Genomic DNA, 20,766 nt, shown 5'->3' on the forward strand with positions numbered 1-20,766 from the left:
AATGTTGTCTCCTTTCATTAGAACTTGTAGCAGGTTTTGATTTACACATATGAAGCCTAGTTATTCCTGATATGACTAATTTTGAACCCAGCCACTTTATCTTATGTTTGTAATAGTTATAAAGTTTCCAAGTTTTCCTTTTAACCAGCCTCTGGTAAGAGAAAAACAGAAGCAGCTCTCAGATTCTGTGTTCAACAGAAACTCTAAACAGGAGGTGATCCTTTAACTGAGTCCAAAGGTTCAAATGGGACTCTGACAGTTGCAAATAAAGGTAAGAGATAAATGGGAAGAATGTTCCAGGTTATGAAAGGAACAGCTTTTTCTTTGTGGAATCACGATGCCAGCCAGGACCCTATACACATATCCTGAAAACTGGAGGGCCTTCAAGCCTCTCATTGCTGCTCAGAACAGCAGGGCTCCAAGTACTCTCTGCACTACCCCACTTCCACTTTAGCCAAACCAACTACACCCCTGAGTTTCTTTTTTTTTTTTTTTAAGATTTTATTTATTTATTCGTGAGACACACACACACACACACACACACACACACACACACACACAGAATGAGAGAGAGAGAGGCAGAGGGAGAAGCAGGCTCCATGCAGGGAGACCGACGTGCAACTCGATCCCGGGACTCCAGGATCAGGCCCTGGGCTGAAGGCGGTGCTAAGCTACTGAGCCACCCGGGCTGCCCTACACCCCTGAATTTCTTCATAAATTTCCTGCCAGCAAGATTCCAGAATTTGAAGGTGATGATGGTTTCTCTGTGTTCGAGGGACGTGCCATTGCCTACTGTGTGAGCAATGAGAAGCTACAGGCAAGTACCACAGAGCCAGCAGCTCAAGTGGTACAGTGGGTGAGCTTTGAGGATAGTGACATAGTGCTCCAAGCGAGTACCTGGGTGCTCGCCACTTTTGGCATTGTGCACCACAACAAGTAGGCCACAGAAAAGGCAAAGGAGATGAGGCCAATTCTGGGGCTACTGGATGCTTACTTAAAGATGAGGACTTTCCTGGTGGGCAAATGTGTGATGCTGGCTGATATCACAATTGTCTGTCATGGCTCAATAAACAAATCCTGGAGGCTTCTTTCCACCAGCCCTTCTCCAACACTGACCACTGGTTCTTCACTTACATTAACTAGCCCCATTTTGGGGCTATTTGGGGGGAGGTGAAACTCCATAAGAAGATGGCCCAGGTTGATGCTAAAAAGTTTTCAGAGAGCCAGCCCGAAAAGGACACCCCATGGAAAGACAAAGTTTCTTTTTTTTTTTTTTTTTTTTTTTTTTTTATTTATGATAGTCACAGAGAGAGAGAGAGGCAGAGACACAGGCGGAGGAAGAAGCAGGCTCCATGCACCGGGAGCCCGACGTGGGATTCGATCCCCGGTCTCCAGGATCGCGCCCCGGGCCAAAGGCAGGCGCCAAACCGCTGCGCCACCCAGGGATCCCTAGTTTCTTGAGAAAAGAAGCGGAAGCCCCATGCTGAGTGGAAAGTGGGAAAAAAAAGGGCTGCTGCCCCTGCTTCTGAGGAGGAGATGGATGAATGTGAGCATGTGCTGGCTGCTGAGCCAAAGGCCAAGGATCCCTTTGCTCACTTGCCTAAGAGTACCTTTGTGTTGGATGAATTTAAACACAAATACTCCAATGAAGACATCCTGTCTGTGGTGCTGCCACTTGTTTCAGAGCACTTTGATAAGGATAACTGGTCTCTGTGGTATTCTGACTACTGCTTTCCTGAAGAGCTCACCCAGACCTTCATGAGCTGCAACTTCATCATCAGAATGTTCCAGGGGTTGGACAAACTGAGGAAGAATGTCTTTGCCAGGTGTCATTCTCTTTGAAACCAAGAATAGCAGCACCGTTTCTTGAGTCTGGGTCTAAGGCCAGGAGCCTGCCTTTCTGCTGAATCCATATTGTCAGGCGGACTTCAAGTCATATGTGGCAGAAGCTGGATCCTAGCTGTGAGGAGACCCAGATGCTTGTTCAGGAGTACTTTTCCTGGGAAGGGGGCCTTCCACCTTCCAGCATGTGGGCACAGCATTCAATCATGGCAAGATCTTCAAGTGAACATCTCTTACCATCACCTAGCTGCCTGCACCTTCTTGAAAGAAGATGGGGATTATTAAAGGAAACTGAACATTGGGGGAAAAAAGAGGAAGGAATATAAGATAATGGTTAAAAGAGACAAAGTTCATGGTCAGCTTGAGAGCTGAGATGTCATTCAATATCATGGGGCAATGGGCTATGAAATGGAGAGTGGTGAGACATGAAAAAGGTAAGAAGCGATGAGTTCATTTAGGGCCCTAAAAGAAGGAGCTCAAAAATCATGTTAAGAACAGTGGAAACAATTGAAGAATTTTAGCAGAAGACCAGGTATGAAGACGATCAGTGTGGAGAGTGAAGTTTTATGGTTCAAGTGTGTTGGTACAAGTGTGTTGCAATAATATGAGATATAAACTTTATGACACAAATAAAGAGGAATGCATGGGTTGAAGACCTTTTAATGAGGTAGCATCTGCAAAACTTGATGACTAACTAGAAGAGAGCAAAAAAGAGAGGGAGAAATGAAGGATTCTGACTGGAGCAGTGCATGGAGCAGGGAAGGATTTGTGAGAAGGGGATCTGATCAGATTTGTTGGGGGTGCATTTGAGAAGTCTGTAGAACATATACATATTAATTTACAAAGTAGGTCTATGTGTTAGATCTAGTGATTCACTTATTTGACAAATGTTAATTAAATGCCCTTTCTAAATCAGATGCTTTCTCCCTGGCAGGAGGGGAAATTGGAATAAGGCTCCTGCACTACTATAACAATCAAGATAGGACATTATGAAAATATTTATTACTTACATATTTTATATCCAGAAAGAAAACAAAGTGACTATTATGGCCTGTATTATGTCTCTTTAAAATTCATGTGAAGCCCCAAACCCCAGCACCTCAGAATGTAGGTGTATTTGGAGATAAGATCTTTAAAGAGGTGATTAAGTTAAAATGAGACTGTTAGAGCTGGGCTCTAATCCAATGTGTACTTATAAGGAGAGGAAGAGGCACCAGGAATGCCCACCTACAGAGGAACAAATATATAAAAAGTGGCAAGAGAGTGGCCATCTGGAAGGCAAGGCATCGAGAGAGGCCTCAGAGGAATCTAATCCTGCTGGCACCTCAATTTTGAACTTCCAGCCTCTGGAGGTAGGAAAAAATAAATTTCTGTTCGTTTTTTTATGATAGCCAGTGTGATATTTTTTAATAGCAACCCTAGCAACAAAGTGATTAATAATTAAAACATCCATGTACATGTACACAGAGCAAATAAATTAATGATAAGGAGAAATCAAGAACTAGACAAAGAAGATGCATAAAAATTCCTTGTTTCCAAATTTATTCAGGAATAGTTGACGAATATTGTTCATTTGTAGTATACAACAGGATGATTATATGCATGTATATATACACACATGTATATATACATACATATATAGAGAATGATTTCTAAGTTCACAATAATTAACCATCACCTCACACAGTTAGCTTGCATGTGTATGTGTGGTGAGAAGGCTTAAGATTTACTCTCAGAAACCATTAAGTACACATCACTGTGTTATTAACTAGAGAAATTATTTGTCTTAAATATTTTTCAGAGGTAGCTAAATATTTAAATGTAAAATTAAATTGGACTGTATTCTTTCAGCAAAGGATATAACTTATTAATAGAAGTTTAAAATGTTTGATTCATTTCTTTTATTGCCCTTTTCTTTGGTCAAGTCTTGGAATGATTCAAATCCAGGGATAAAATACGGAAATTAAAATATTTCTTATTCTGTGACATGAAGTAATTAGATGATTTGCTTCAGTATGTTGACCTTTCATTTATAAGCTATTTTTTGAAACATATTCTTAATGTATTATACAGAAGCAATGTTCTCAGAAGGGTAAATAACAAAGTTAATGACTTACTATTTTTTTTCTTTTAGTAAATGCCAGTTCTTCAGCCTTTAACAAATTATTGCCGGAAAATAAGCTCATACTTCAGTGTTTCTGGAACATATAGTTTGTGATACCAATATGAAAACACTAGCTGTGAAAGAAAACTGGATAAGTAAAGATGAAGTAAGCCAAGAGGGTAGCTTCTGTGAACCACTTCAATCTACTTTATTCACAATCACTGCCTCTCTTCTAGAATGTAGACAAGATGTCCAACAAAGGTCACCCTTAAATGTTTCCAGAAGCCAAGATTTAAGTAATGTTTTTTCTCATTGGTGAAATATACTTTTTAAGAAGCATCACTCAGATTATTTTTAAAAACATCTGATTTTTCCATTTATAGGCTTAAAAAGTAGCACAATGGCACATTTGCAGAGGCAAAGTAGGCCTCTGTTAGCCTAGGCCTCTGATCTGGATAATTCAATCGTTTGGAAGCAAGTTCAAACTGACTTAAGAGATAGAAAGAACCTGCTGGTACTTATGCTGAAAACTCCAGAGTGTTAGTAGACTACAGGTACAAATTAATTAGGTTTCTACTCCATCTTCCAGGGATTCTTTTGGGAATTTCTCCTTAGCTTGTTGACTATGTTGTAACAGGTCCTGACCTCAGTAAATGAATTATGGCCAAACAAGACCCACCTCTAGAGCCTGGAGTGGGTATAATTCCTAATAGCCTAAGCAAAGGAGATATTGTAAGGATCCCTCTATCCTATTGAGATCATTTTTATTTTTATTTTTTAAAAGATTTTATTTATTTATTCATGAGACACACACACACACACACACACACAGGCAGAGACACAGGCAGAGGGAGAAGCAGGCTCCATGCAGGGAGCCCGATGTGGGACTAGATCCTGGGTCTCCAGGATCACGCCCTAGGCTGAAGGCAGGCGTTCAACTGCTGAGTGACCTAGGCATCTGAGATCTTTTTTATTTTAAATAAAAATGATCTAGGCTCATTTTGAAAGATCTTACTGGTTCATAAATCTGATTCTATCAAAAGTCAAATAATTTTGCTTTTAGAATAATATACACTTACACACATACAGTACATTTGGCTCATAATGCCCAAGCAAGTCTATGACATAGATAGTATTGCTATTTCCAATACTACTGTGCTTATTTTGAAAAGGGTAGGGGTGCCTGGGTGGCTCAGTCAATTAAGGTCTGCCTTCAGCTCAGGTCCTGAACTCATAGGTTCTGGGATGGAGCCCCATGTCAGGCTCCCTGCTCAGCAGGGAATCTGCTTCTCCCTTCTCCTCTGCTCCTCTCTCTGGTTCATCCTCTCTCCCAAAAAATGAATAAAATTTAAAAGAAATAAAGGAAAAATATAGTAGACCATCTAAGCTTAGGTTTTCTAAGAACCCACTGGTTGGTTTACTGTAGAGATCAGACAATTATAAATCGATACTTTCAAGGCTCCTTTAGGGAAATACATTTTATTAGGTGCTAATTTGGCTGATTATACAGCAATCAGACTTCTTTGTATTCTAAATAAAGCAGTTAATATGACAATATTATTTCATTTACTTTGATTAGGACTCTTGATTAGGTCATGAAGGATATTTAAGATAAATGGTGACAAGTCCGAGAAGAAGTTGGGAATCTGATTTAGAGCTGATGTTGTCTTACTTAACTGTAGTTAATGCCACAGAAGAACTGAGAGGAACATTGTTTGTATTCATGTCTTAATATTTATTGCATGGATACAACATTGTCTCTGTTGCACAGACTCTCATATACACACTCATTCAACAATGATTTCCTCACATTCAAAGATCTTATGATTCAATGGGGAAGATACATACATACATGAATGTAAGTTGAAATGGTTAAAAGAAATATAAGTAATATTATAATAGAAGAAGGGAGAAAGAACAATGCAAATGCATTGGAAGATGTGGAAAGTCTTCCTAGAGGAAAGTTCTTTCAACTGGTGCTTGAAAGATAAGAGCAGTGGTTCAGTAGAGGTAAGTCAGGGCTCCACCTCCCTTTAAGAAGAAGAGCGATGCCATAAAGGAGCAATAGATGTGAATGTGCATTGATTCCATGATGGGAAATGGATGTTATGAAGGGAATATTATAATCAAATTTACAATGGAAGGTCTTGAATCTCATGGTAAGAAATTTAAACTACATTTTATGACTAATGAGGAATTGTTGAAGAATGAACAATAAGAGAGTAAAAGATTATATAGAATATTGATTATATAGACTAGTAACTCTTATAGCTGCATGAAGCATTGAACACTGAAAACTTCCAATACTCAAAGGAAAGGAGGAAAAGAAGGCAGAAAAATCAGTTATCAACTGATTGCAATAGTATTCAGGAAAACTATTTTCAGAATATCATTAGAGTGAAAGGAAGAGTCGAAATTCAGAGACATTTAGGAAATGAAATTAATAAATTTTGATGATGCAAAGGATGAGGTGAATGTTGAAGTCAGACATAGCTGTGGTGGAGATTGCTAGTTATCTTTCAATATTTATTCTCTTTGTCTTATACAGTGCCCAGAAGGTTAGCTGGACACATTACCACTCAGCTAAATGATGATACTTTCAAATCTCCATAGCTTGGTATAGCTTGGTTATGGCCATGGGATTAAATACAGGCCTGAGAGGCATAAATGCAACTTCTAGAAATTCTCATTAAACGAGAAATGTTTCCCTCTAGCATTTTTTTCCTTCCAGGTGCTGAGATATGGATGGGACATGTGACAACACCACTGATCCTTCCTGTACAATGAAGCGGAAGCCATGTGCTACAGGTGCTGCTCTTGCTTACCTTAAAAAGTGGGAAAGTGGAAGTGAATCACTGGTGACGGTGGAGCAGGCTGGGAATACTTACTTCTGGCTGCCTTTTACCTAACACAGAAGTAAAGGTGAAAGTATCTTTTTGTCATTCACATTTTAACTTTTTTATATTATATATACCTAAGCTTATTCCTGACTCATTCAGTGACATCAGATTTCCTACTTGAGAAATTCTATCGTAGGTTGTCTTTTAGTTTTGTTGACTGTTTCTTTTGCTGAGCAGAAGCTTTTTATCTTGATGAAGTCCCAATAATTCATTTTTGGTTTTGTTTCCCTTGCCTTCATGGATGTATCTTGCAAGAAGTTGCTGTGGCCAAGTTCAAAAAGGGTGTTGTCTGTGTTCTCCTCTAGGATTCTGATGGATTCTTGTCTCACACTTAGATCTTTCATCCATTTTGAGTTCATCTTTGTGTCTGGTGTAAGAGAATGGTCTAGTTTTATTCTTCTGCACGTGGCTGTCCAATTTTTCCAGCACCATTTATTGAAGAGGCTGTCTTTTTTCCAGTGGATAGTTTTTCCTGCTTTGTCGAAGATGAGTTGACCATAGAGTTGAGGGGCCATTTCTGGGTTCTCTATTCTGTTCCATTGATCTATGTGTCTGTTTTTGTGCCAGTACCACACTGTCTTGATGACCACAGCTTTGTAGTACAGCTTGAAATCCGGCATTGTGATGCCCCCAGCTATGGTTTTCTTTTTTAAAATTCCCCTGGCTATTCGGGGTCTTTTCTGATTCCACACAAATCTTAAGTTGATTTGTTCCAACTCTCTGAAGAAAGTCCATGGTATTTTGATAGGGATTGCATTAAATGTGTAAATTGCCCTGGGTAGCATTGACATTTTCACAGTATTAATTCTTCCAATCCATGAGCATGGAATATTTTCCATCCCTTTGTGTCTTCCTCAATTTCTTTCAAAAGTATTCTGTAGTTTTTAGGGTACAGATCCTTTACCTCTTTGGTTAGGTTTATTCCTAGGTATCTTATGCTTTTGGGTGTGCGATTGTAAATGGGATTGACTCCTTAATTTCTTTCTTCAGTCTCATTGTTACCCCAAAGATACAAATGCAATGAAATGCCAGAACACCTGCACCCCAATGTTTATAGCAGCAATGTCCACAATAGCCAAACTGTGGAAGGAGCCTTGGTGTCCAAAGACAGATGATGGTTAAAGAAGCTGTGGTCTATGTATACAATGGACTATTCCTCAGCCTTTAGAAATGATAAATACCCACCATTTGCTTCGACATGGATGGAACTGGAGGGTATTATGGTGAGTGAAATAAGTCAATCGGAGAAAGACGAACATTATATGGTTCATTCATTTGGGGAATATAAAAGTTAGTGAAAGGGAATAAAGGGGAAAGGAGAGAAAATGAGTGAAAATATCAGTGAGAGTGACAAAACATGAGAGACACCTAACTCTGGGAAATGAACAAGGGGTAGTGGAAAGAGAGGTGGGCAGGGGGTTGAGGTGACTGAGTGATGGGCACTGAGGGGGGCACTTGGTGGGATGAGCACTGGGTGTTATGCTATATGTTGGCAAATTGAACTCCAATAAAAAATAAAAAAATAATAATAATAAAAGAAATTCTATAGTAGTTAGAATGAGTGTTATATTTTAAAGGTAAACCATCCCCAAGTTTCAGTGACTCAAAGCAACAAAGGATTTTTTTCCCGCGATGTCACATGGCCATGCCTATCCTAAAGGGAATGTAGAAATGGCATCCCCTTTGTTCCCAGAAACAAGAGAACCAGAAATATTGGTGAACGCTATTAATATTTACCACTCCTTTTTGAAAAGTGATGATGTCTAATGACATCAGAGAGAGCGAGAAAGGAGGAAGAAGGTAGAGAAAATGAATTTAATTATGGATATCTTGCCCATGGAATTCAAGTTCTTTGGATGGAATGTCAAACTGGAAATAAGGATCTGGAATCTGGGTGTCAGTAGAAGTAAGGTTGAGATTCATCTACATGCATATAGAATTTGAATCTCTGGGTGACAATGAGACTATCTGGAGCCAGATTGCAGAGAGAAAATATGTGACAGTATCTTGTAAAATTACTACATTTACATGTGCAAAGAAAAGAAAAGTATCTAGTGAAGGCATGTGAAGACTGGTTCGAGAAGCAGCATGAAAGCAAGGACAGAGTGGGATCACAGGACCCAGAAGAGAATTTTGCACAGATGTGATGTCAAACAAAAAACCAATCGATTATTGGAGAAAGCATGTTTCAGAGCTGTGGTGTTTGGGGAGCCAGACTGCAGTAAGTCATGAAGCAAGTGGGATGAGACAGGAAAGGTGAACTGAAAGTACTCGTGAGGTGTTTGGAGAGTGACAGAAAAACAGATCAACAGAACACCCAGGAGCTCAGCCAACCTTACAAAGATCTAGGAAGATGAGAATTTTGGAATTAACATTTTATTGGGCAGTTATATAAACTTTATAAGCATCCTTTTTAAACCAATATTAAATATTAAAGCAACCAATCCCCCTACATTTATACTATTATCTGTGAGACTTTCTTAGGCAGAAACAAAACAGTTGTACAAAGGACTCAAATCATTCTACCCCAGTAGGAATGTAGTGTGCAGGACAATAACGATAAACCTAATAGCAAAACAAAACAACAAAAACAAAACAAAAACCAGTGAAAACCCAGTGTAATCTGGCAAGAGTCTAGAAATAAGCGATGCTTGTTGTTCAATCTTGAACTGCTAAACCAACGGGAGTGATTTTCAGCAAGGCTAATAAAGAACTCAGTCTGCTAGGGATGGTCTCTTGGCAGAATCATTTTCCTCCCTGCTCCTGCCTTCCTCTGTGTTATCCACCTACTTCAGGACCAAATCATTTTTACTTAGCAACAGAGTAAATTTTCTTACTTCAGTTATTTGCCCCAAGTTATTTTTTACTGAGCATATAACAGAAGTGTAACACTGGGGTATGAATAATAAACATATAAATTAGGGGCAACTCTGAAGTGGTAGCCAGTAAATACACTCATACACAAGTCCAAATTAAATTTTACTCCCTATGTGACAAAATCGTGCATAATGTGTGTGGCAGGCTGAAAAATCAATCAAAGAGCAATTAAAAATTGGAAGTGTGATGGATTACTAGTGAAGAGCTTCAATTACAAATTCTAGGTGAATCAAGCTGAATTTTCTACTTAATCTTATGAAAAATCTTTTCCTGTTGAAAGCACCAAACAGTATCATTACATGCATGTTGTGATTATAGGAATCACTAAAGTATTAATTTTTGAAATTCATTTCTGTAGCTATATATTTTAATTTATTTAAGAAACTGGGTCATGTATACAGATTCTTTCAGTAGCAGATTTATAAACTACACCTTGTGCCTCACTTTGAAGGGAATTTGAATTAAGTAATTTTACCTTGTAAAATAATGAGATCTTTGGGGGAAAAAAGTACAATCCATATTAAGATAGAAGGAAATTCTACTATCTTCCAAAGTGCTTAGTAACCATCGCTAAGGAAACAATTCAGAAGCCTATTTGTTGAGCTTACAGGAATATGTAATAATCACACACACTTAACACATAACCCTAAGAGGGTTATATGCAGTCATTCCAAATATTGCCACTCTGAAATATCCACATTTAATGCAGCAACTGTTCAGCTGAATTTATTTCCTAAATGAGAAATTCTCTTTCATTGGTCTTGAGAGTGTTCAAAAAATTAACTCAAATTAGCTATATGGAAGCATGATCTTGAATCAGACTGTGAATTGTTGCATGGCATGAGCTAAATTGGTACTTTAAAACAACCTCAACAGTATATTGCTAAAGAAGCAGCTTATATTGGGGTTGAGGAAAGAAAAATATGGTATGTTTCAGGTTTCTCATTGCTTTTGTGCATTTTCCTTTTCAAGTACTTAATTAGTTTGTTTTTATTTGACTCATCTAAATTGTGATGATAATATGTATACTCTAAGAATAAATGTGTTCCCTGATTGTTCAGTAAAGCATCTAAATTGCAGTTAAGATGTGCCACAGTATTAACAAGAGGACATTACCAAAACACTGTGTCCAGAACTAATATGAGCCCCCGATGAGTGGCAGAAAAATCAAATGAACTGCAATTCTTTGTAAGACAGAGGATATTAAGACTCACCGGGAAGGAGATACAGAATGTGTTGTTACGGACAACACATACAGAATGTATTTGAAGTTGGTATAATGGATTAAAAGAGTGAATGTGGGTGAGTATAAAAAATAAGACATGGTCATGGGGAGAGAAGTTTTGAATTCTTACCAGGAGAACCTTGGAGAGTAGATTAGGAAAGAATTTGGATAGAAGACACCCTTTTTCTATTTCCTCATTTGTAAATTACCAGGCACATTTTTGTAGAAAAGATATTTCAACTTTTGTGGTGGTGATGTGGTCCTTATTCACATTCTTATTCCTCCCCCCCCACCTCCACTCCAAAAGAGCCAATAGCATTGATTCTCTGTTTACGAGATCATTGTTACTGGGGAACTGATTGTGTCATTGAACAAGGAGGTAATAATTACTGTGACCACATGAAATCTGAAGACAATCTATTTCTCTGCAAAACGACATTCTTGTGGGCTCTTTCTGGGTAATATTTGAAAGCACATAGCATTTTAAAAACTACAGTTATTCTTTGAAGCAAGGATTCTTAATCTGGCAGGTAATGTAAATGAGTGAGACAAGCTGGGTGAGGATAATGGGGCTGTAGATGGCAGGAAATTGGAGAGGGTGTCCCTATTCAAAGGGGACACCACTCCAGTAGATTGCTGCCATGAAGGAATTAAATTCTAGTCTTTCTAGATCTTCCAGTTTTTAAAGGCAAAACAAGAAACTGGAACTTTACGTAAAAATCGCTTGGTTTTTAAAAGAAAATTCTCCAAAAAATGTAAAACATAATATCTCATCCAAAGGACACATTTCTGCACCCAGACTAGCTAGCTGACAGGCTGCTAGCTTGCAACCTCTGCTTTGAAGCCATATTTGTTTCAGATTTTTAAATATACTGGAAAGAGATCAAGGTCTCTTTATCTTCAATTCAAAAAGGAGTTATTAAGTGTAAAATTTAGGCATGATGATGTCCTGTCTTAAAGTTCTCCAGGTATTGTGAAGTTCACAAAAAAAAAAATGACCACAGGCTTTGAAGAATTTCTGAGGAGAAGTGAGCCATACATATCAAACTAAAAACACAAAATCGATATGCTGAGTGAAGTAGGCCAATCGGAGGACAATCACCATATGGTTTCACTCATACGTGGAATATAATAAATAGTGAAAGGGATTATAGGGGAAAGGAAAGAAAATGAGTGAGAAATATCAGGGAGGGAGACAGAACATGAGAGACTCCTAACTGGGAAACAAACAAGGGGTGGTGGAAGGGGAGGTGGGCGGGGGGTTGGGGTGACTGGGTGACGGGCACTAGGGGGGCACTTGACAGGATGAGCACTGGGTGTTATGCTATATGTTGGCAAATCCAACTCCAATAAAAAATATACAAAAAATAAATAAAATACATAAAATTGATCACCAGTGCTCATGTTACCTACTTCACTAAGTATTTTTAAATTTTTTTCAGTAGTAAATTAATCTGTTTAAAATAAACTCTTAAAAAATCTGCTTTTAATGTTTATCTTATATCCTATCATATGAAAGCAAATGGCTACTTCCATATGATGATAAAGTTTCCTGATTCTGGGAATTTTACTTTCTGAGGAATCAAGGTCAAAATACCATCCGATCTTCAAAGGAGGTTCACCTATTTTGAAGTTCTTTTTTTTTTTTTTTTAAATTTATTTGAGAGAGGGAGGGAGGGAGAGAGAATCTCTAAGCTGGCCCCTTGCTGAGTGCAGGTCCTGTGCAGACACACAGAGGTCTAAATAGACACACAGAATCCTAGGACTCCGGGGATCATGACAGGAGCCGAAACCAAGAGTCAGATGTGTAGCCAACTGTACCACCCAGGAACTCCTGATTATTTCAAAGTTCTAAATTCAGTATTCAGGGTTCCACAGGTGCTAGATTTTTAGGAGATTTGAATAACTTCTAAGCATGAAGTGGAATTTCCTGCTGAATTGACATGACAGCAAAACAGTGAACTGTTCCCTTAGTAAGCAGAAGAAAATTCATCTTCAACCTGTTGACTTGAACTAAGGGCTATGGCAGTTGGGTAGTTTATTGGTAAGTCTTTCTTTTTTTTCTTTTTATAAGTCTTTCTTTTTATAGTTAAGTGGGGAAACAGCATTAAAGGGAATGAGCAATTGTCAGGTGGCACAGAGAGTTGGAAATGTTTGATGAACTGGGGAGGGCAACGCTAATTCTCCTTACCCCAGAATATAAAGTTGGAAGCATATCTAGTTGTCCCTCCAGTACTATATTCTTTCTTTAAAATCCATTGGATAGCACCTTAATAATTAATTGCTAAATATCTAGTATGTGTTTAATGTTTTACAGGGTCTAGTCAAAGTATGATCTAGGAAGAGAGGACATGTACGTAGATAGCCAAAATGAGCTTTAGAAGAAGCATAAGACAAAGCAATGAAGAAAAATAAAAGGTGAAAGCAAGTTGGTAAAGCGCTAATGTGCTTCTCGGGATTTGGTGAGCTGTAGTCATGAGATGTGAGTGGAAGCCGGAAAGTGCAAAGGTGGCTTTGCGGTGGATATGGAATTTGATGGGCTTGGAAGAATAGAAAGGGAAGAACATTTTAGGTGACAGAGTACCCAAGGAGAAGTAGGAAAGGGGATGTTTATCCCATTTGCTGAAGCCTCCACTTTCAGTTTGGAAACTATTAGATTCATAGATTCAACAAGGCTCAGGGGCCAGGTCAATATTCCCTCCCCACATATATTTAATAATTGCACTTCTCCTTGGACATGGCACTTCCTCTCCCCAAGTATCAGTGGCCAGGTCTCTAGGGACATATGTTTAGATTCAGGCCCCCTAACAGCTATGTACTTTGCCTATCCCCTAAAATTCTGCCTTCCATCCCTACCCAAGCCTGGAATGCTTTAGATAAGATAATAGTAGTAATCATGTCAAGAAACCAGCTCAGGTTTATAGTGTTGAGCAAACTTTTAAAAATACACTCCTGTCTTTCTCTCCCAAAACAATTCATTGTCAACAATCCAGTCTCAGAAATGATTATTTGGACAGGAAAAAAGAAAAATGATTGTATTGATCCTTACTTCATAGCATTTGGCTCTGGGTCTATATTCCAGAGACTAAAGGTAAAGATGTGTATTGGGAAGAGAGGACATGAAAGGTAATCCTTAAAAGGGAACCACTTTTTTTTTTTTTTTTACATGATGAGAAGACAGAATGATGTGACTCTATAAAAGATCTCCTTTAGTTATTTTTGTTTCTGAGCAGATTTAAATAATATCCAATATTGTGTTTATCCCATGATGATCAACTTTTTTTATTGAAGTTCAATTTGCCAACATATGGTATAACACCCAGTGCTCATCCCGTCAAGTGCCCCCCTCAGTGCCCGTCACCCAGTCACCCCAACCTCCGCCCACCCCTCCTTCCACTACCCCTTTTTCATTTCCCAGAGTCAGGAGTCTCTCATGGTTTGTCTCCCTCTCCAATTTTTCCTACTCAGTTCCCCTCTTTTCCCCTATAATCCCTTTCACTATTTCTAATATTCCACGTGAATATGAGTGAAACCATATGATGTTTGTCCTTCTCCGATCAACTTACTTCACTCAGCATGATGCCCTCCAGTTCCATCCATGTTGAAGCAAATGGTGGGTATTTGTCCTTTCTAATGACATGATAATCAACTTCTATAGACAGGAGTTCGCAGCAAGCGCAATACACACAAACACACACAAACATGTACGCACACATAACTAGGTTACGCATAGGTGCCTAGTCAATTTGCTACCAATGGGTACTTTCATTTAAAATGTGCCTCCATTCCTTGCTCAGTGTCCTGGCAGCTGGGCTTCTAAATATTGGGTTCTGTCTGCTGCTTTGTTTTTATTTCATTTGACTAACTTTGTTATAAAGGAGTTTTATTTTCACTGCTTAAGGTATCAGTGTATTTTCTTTCTCTTTAGAAGAGTAGACATCAAGTATTAGTGGTAAATTTATGCATTATTAGCAACCCAGTGAATTTATTTTCAGCCTCTGAGATGTTCAGAGCTGTTTAAGATGCAGAAAAATGTTTATTTTTACTTGTGCGAATAAAAAAGTCACTCACCACAACTTTTAAATAGTAGCTAAAACTTTAAGTTTTATGCCTTCAAGGCTGTACATTTCAATTATTCCCTTTATACATATGTACAAATAGATGAGTTTTTAAAAGTGAAGTGGTCTAACTAAAAGCACCTGCCATAACAACAACAACAACAGCAGCAAAAAACAACTCTGCTCCATATTCTTGTTTGAATGTGGTCTAAAGACAGTCATGCCTGAATCAGTAAAGAAAAAGAAGGATATAAGGAGTATTCAAAAAAGAGTCACATACCCTGTAGGCAAGTTTCTCCTGAGCCATAGTCATGTCAGCTCTAAAACAGAATGCTCTGGCCTCACAGGACTGAGGGGATGACTTATAGGGAAGCATTAGTTTAAGGTCTAGCATTGGGCTCATTATCAGGGTTTTGAGTATATGGAAAATTCCTGATCCATGCAAAATCTTCATTAGAATTTCTAGGGTCCTACCAAGGAAAGATTAACCATGAATTAACCCAAGCATAGATTAATTAAATTATAGAGTTTGAGGGGACTTTTAATCTAACCCCCTTATCATATACTAAAGGAACAAGGATCTCTCAAGTTTTGTTGACCTGCTGAAGTCATTTAGTGGTTTATTTAGAAAGCCAGGAGTAGAATTCTCACCTCCTAACTCAACTCCCAGTTCAGGTAGGTTTTCTTTGATACAGCTAAGCCTTAGAAACCTCAGAGCACGGGCTATGGCAATATAGCTTTGTTTGCTTTGATGTCCTGATACTTTTTTTGAACCATGTTGTACACTAGGGTTTTTGTCATTATCGTTATTTTCTTTTTTTTTATGTTACTGTTGTTTGCTTTTGAACAATGAAGGTGGTGCCCGGGGCTTACTTGGAGAGTAAAAGTAGCCCTTCACGCAGGGCTCCCAGGAATTTCCTCGGAGACCACAGTGAAAAAACCTGACCTTAAGAAAGTTTGTTAGATACGCGTGTTAAGCCCTTGGTAACATGGTGCACTCCAGAGTTCATCATATGCTCCGAGGGATACTGGCTCACTTGGCTCCTATACGCCTGTACTTGGTACTTGGCTAATACCAGTGTAATCGTCTCCATATAAAGTACCCATCAAACTGTGTTCTCTGTTACTAATTTGTACAGTGTTTATGTGCAGTACAGCCAATTTGAGAGCTATGGTTCTTTGTCGATATTTGAGTTACACATTGGATGCATAAGTTTTAAATTGGAATACTCTTATTTGTGATAGTTTGTTCAAGTTTGTCTTGCTCTGACCAGGAGAAACTTTACATGGGAAGTAGCATGGGATGGTTAAGGAGATAAAGTGGGGGAATGTGCTGCCCAAGCCAGAAACTCAAAAGAAGGACAGGTTCACATAGGCAGACCCTAAACCAGCACTCACATCCCCTGACTCCAAACTGGGAATTAAGCTCCCAGAGCCAATCACATAGCTCACCAGTTACACTGGACCCCTATTACAACACAATATATTCTTTGATGCCATCAGGATGAACTAAAAATTAACATTAGGAGGTCTTAAAGGATGAAAGAAGGCCCTGAAATCCATTTTCCTTGCCTTGGTGATGGTGGAAGGGTTCTGAACCAACTTGTAAAAATAGAACTTTCTTCATGGCAGCACCTGGTGAAGGGTATATTCGAGAGAGCTCTAGACCGGGAACAAAATATCAGGGCTTGTTTATTCTTAGATAAATTTCTTAAATTCAGTTTCTGAGACTTGGTTCCTGAATCCTTAAAGTAAAATAAATTTTACTTCACAAGTTTATTATATAACAGTGCTTATAAAAACACTTTGGATATTTACCCAAAGAATATGAAAATGCTAAATCTAATAGATGAATGGATAAAGAAGATACACACACACACAATGGAACATTACTCAGCCGTGAAAAAATAAAATATTGGATTTACAACAACATGGCTGGATCTAGAGGATCTAGAGGATATAATGCTAAGTGAAGTAAGTCAGAGAAAGACAAATTCCATATGATTTCACTCATGTGAAATTTAAGAAACAAAACAAATGAACAAAGAAAAAAAGAGACAAACCAAAAAAACAGACTTTTAACTATAGTGAACAACTAATGGTTACCAGAGGGGAGATTAATGGCAAGTAAGTGAAACAGGTGATGGGGATTAAGAAGGGCATTTGTTGTTGAGCACTGTGTGATATATAGAGTTCTCAAACCAATGAACTGTACATCTGGAACTAATATAACACTGTGTGTTAACTATACTGGAATTAAAATTTAGAATTTTTTTAAAAATAAAGAACTTCCATATACCCTTCACTCATATTCCCCACTTCTTAAAATTTTATTGCATCTCTACTACAGAGAGTGAAGTAGCAGTTACCAGGGTTTGGGAGTTGATGAAATAGGGAGATGTTGGTCAAAGGATACAAACTTCCAGTTATAAGATTAATAAGTTCTAGGAATCTATTGTACAACATCGTGATTATAGTTAATAATTTTGTATTATATACTTGAAAGTATATAGGTATATATCACGTATAGGGCCAACTGCCCTCATTGCGCTAACATTCTAGCAAAGGGTTGAAGGTAGGAGAAGATGAGAAACATAATAAGAAGAACATTATACATCAGATACTGAAAAGTTTTATAGAAAAAAACTATTAGAGAAAAATTTTAGTATAGATACAAATTGTATGATAGGAAAAAAAGTGGAACAGAACAAGGAGAATAAAGAGAGTGAGGATTGGGAGAAAATTTTAAATAGGGTGATGAGAGGGGGCTTTTTTATGAAGCAAGTGATATTTGAGCAAAGAACTCAAGTTGATGAGGGCTTTTACCATTCTTCTACCTGGTGAAGAGCATTCTAGGCAGAAGGACTAGAGGGTTTATGGAGTGTTGGGTTATAAAAGATCTTCTAGGTGGTTTCAAAGAGGTAGGCCTTTATTCTGAGGGGAATTGGGGGGCTGTTGGAGGGTTTTGTGCACAGGAATGACATGATCTATTTTGCTTTCATAGTATCACTCTGAATGGTATCTTGAGAATTGATCTTTTGGTCATATTGTCTCTAGGGAGACAAGGATCTCAGCAGGAATTGCAGTTAAGAGGTAACTACAGGAATCTGGAAGCAAGATGATGGTAGCTCATCCCATGCTGTAGAGGTGGTTATACTCCTGAGTGTGGAACCTGTGGCAGCTCAGTTGATATGCTGTTACTTGGGGGATGATTGCATCTTTATTTAGGGTTCACTTTTTCCTGGGACCAGGTTCAGGCAGTGAGGGTAGGCTTTTAAGGTATATTCTGAGATAAGAGAGATTGCAAGACATTTCTACTGGCAATTCTGTGGGTTTCCCTAATATATCTCTTTGGGTTTGAAACCTAAAAAAAGCTTTGTAATAGGGATCTTGCAATCAAATCCTTTTTTTTTTTTTTTTTTGCAAACTGCATGATCTCCTTGAAGAAAAGAATGAATTTTTAAAATTTATGGTAGAGTATGACCTCACTCAATGCAATATGACTCCCAGCTGTGAGAAATTGCAGAGATTATTTTTTTTTTTTTATGACTAGGGTTTGTGTCTGTGCCTTTTCACTTTCAGATTTTGTTGAGGAGAAGATAGTTATGTTGTTTTCAGTACATCAATAATCGGTATAAAATATAGTTATTTTAAAACTACTTTGAAATGGAAAAATCATAATTTCCAAGCCCTATGTCTTCCAGCAAACTGAGAGAGCTATGATTGTGAATATACCTTTACCTTTTCAAATATATACATTTTAAAAATACTTAATCATATATTTTCTATATATTTATATTATATAAATTAGATATATGCTATATTTTTACCATGAGATAACTTAAACACTATTATAGTACTTTTTATAATTTTTACAAGTAACCTAATTTGTTAGTATTGTATAAATTTTGTCTTTCAGCTTTTAAAAAGCTGTGAGATTTTTGAAGTGTTTAAATTTATCATCTTCAAACTTTTCACTAAGAAAAAGAAATCAAACAACAAAAAAAGCAATCCAGCCTTTGATATTTTAAGACCTAGGACATAATTTTCCTCCTGTAAAACAGAAGTGTAAGAGGGCATTTATTCTCATCTCAAAGCAGACTAACCTCTTCGATTAAAAATCTTTATAATTTCTTAGGGAAAGATGTTGACAAGGTTTCATCAATTTAGCAAGAGCTATGAAAATAGGCATACCCGGTGAGTTTCCAAGAGTAAATATTCCATGTCCTTCTGAATCCCAATTTCTCTGCCCTCTTTCTCCTCAATTACATCACCTTCTTGAGGTCTTCAAGCAAACCTCTGCCAGGTAATCATGACGTTCAGAGCTGCATCTTCCCTACAGTTGGTATATACACACTATGCCAAAGTCTCTCCAGCTTCTCACTAGACATTTAATCTTAATTTACTTTTAGTCCCAATGGCTGACTCCTCAGTGTCTAGTTTATTGTTCTGCTCAGAGAAATAGATACATGGCAAAATAGGTCTCTAGATTCTTTGGTTGCATTTTTTTTTTTAATTAACTTTTATTGGTGTTTAATTTACCAACATACAGAAAAACACCCAGTGCTCATCCCGTCAAGTGACCACCTCAGTGCCCGTCACCCATTCCCCTCCAACACCCGCCCTCCTCCCCTTCCACCACCCCTAGTTCGTTTCCCCGAGTTAGGAGTCTTTATGTTCTGTCTCCCTTCCTGATATTTCCCAACATTTCTTTTCCCTTCCTTGCATTTTTTTTTCAGTGCTGTTCACCATATGTTTCTGGCTCCTTTCATACCAAACCTGTGTTAGAATTGTAGATCCTTACCTCCTTAGAAGTTAGCTATGGGGGCCATGTGATGGTTAATTTCATGTGTCCACTTAGTTAGGCCTTGTATTTGGCCAAGTGTTTGGCCAAACACTATACTAGATGTTTCTGGGAAGATACTTTTCAGATGAAATTACCATTTAAATCAGTAGACTTTGAGTAAGGTAGACTATCCTGCATAATGTGGTGGGACTTGTCCAAACAACTGAAGGTCTTAAAAGAAGACTGACTTCCCTGAGAAAGAGGGAATTATGCTAGCAGACTCGAGTTGCAACATCAAGTCTTTCTAGCCTGCCAGCCTACCTTGCAGATTTTGGATTTGCCAGTCTCCACAATGGTGTGAGCCAATTTCTTAAAATAAATCTTTCTCTACATACACATGCACACACCCAGCTGGTTCTGTTTTTTGAAGAACCCTGACTAATGCAGGGCACATGACTTGTTTTAACCAATGAAACACGAACAGAAGCTTTGACTGCCAGTGCATGATTTGCCACATTTGCTTTCATGCCTCAGAAAATGTGAAAATAGAGCGGAGCTCTAGCCAAACAATGATGGACATATAATTTGAGCAAGAATTAAACTTTTATTTTTGTAAAATATGAGTCAAAGATTGTATGCTACTACAATATAACATATATTTTCCTGACTGGTACAATAGCCTCTAAATTTATACTTCAAGGTCAGGCTTTTCTTCCCTTTCTAGATTTTACCACTTGCCCTAATACCATTTTTAATACCTTGGCAGTACAAGAATTTAAATTGGGCTCTTACAAATATTCAACCACTTACCTAATCGTTCAGTTAACTTTGAAGAAAACTTGAACTCAAGAATGTAAAGCTGTCTAATCCAACCTGCACAAATAAATGTTAATCTATCCTCACTTCCTTGGCTCAAAATACCAGTTGACCACTTTACACTCATAGAGACTATGAACTTCTCTCTTGGGATATTA

At 38.0% G+C, this 20,766-nt stretch overlaps 1 pseudogene; it reads left to right on the plus strand.

The window, feature by feature from the left end:
• The first annotated feature begins 337 nt into the window (after positions 1 to 337).
• LOC121472307 lies at positions 338 to 2,068 on the plus strand (annotated as a pseudogene).
• Positions 2,069 to 20,766: the final 18,698 nt, after the last annotated feature.

This window comes from Vulpes lagopus, chromosome 11 (assembly GCF_018345385.1).
Source record: "Vulpes lagopus strain Blue_001 chromosome 11, ASM1834538v1, whole genome shotgun sequence".
In the NCBI taxonomy this organism is placed as follows: Eukaryota; Metazoa; Chordata; class Mammalia; order Carnivora; family Canidae; genus Vulpes; species Vulpes lagopus.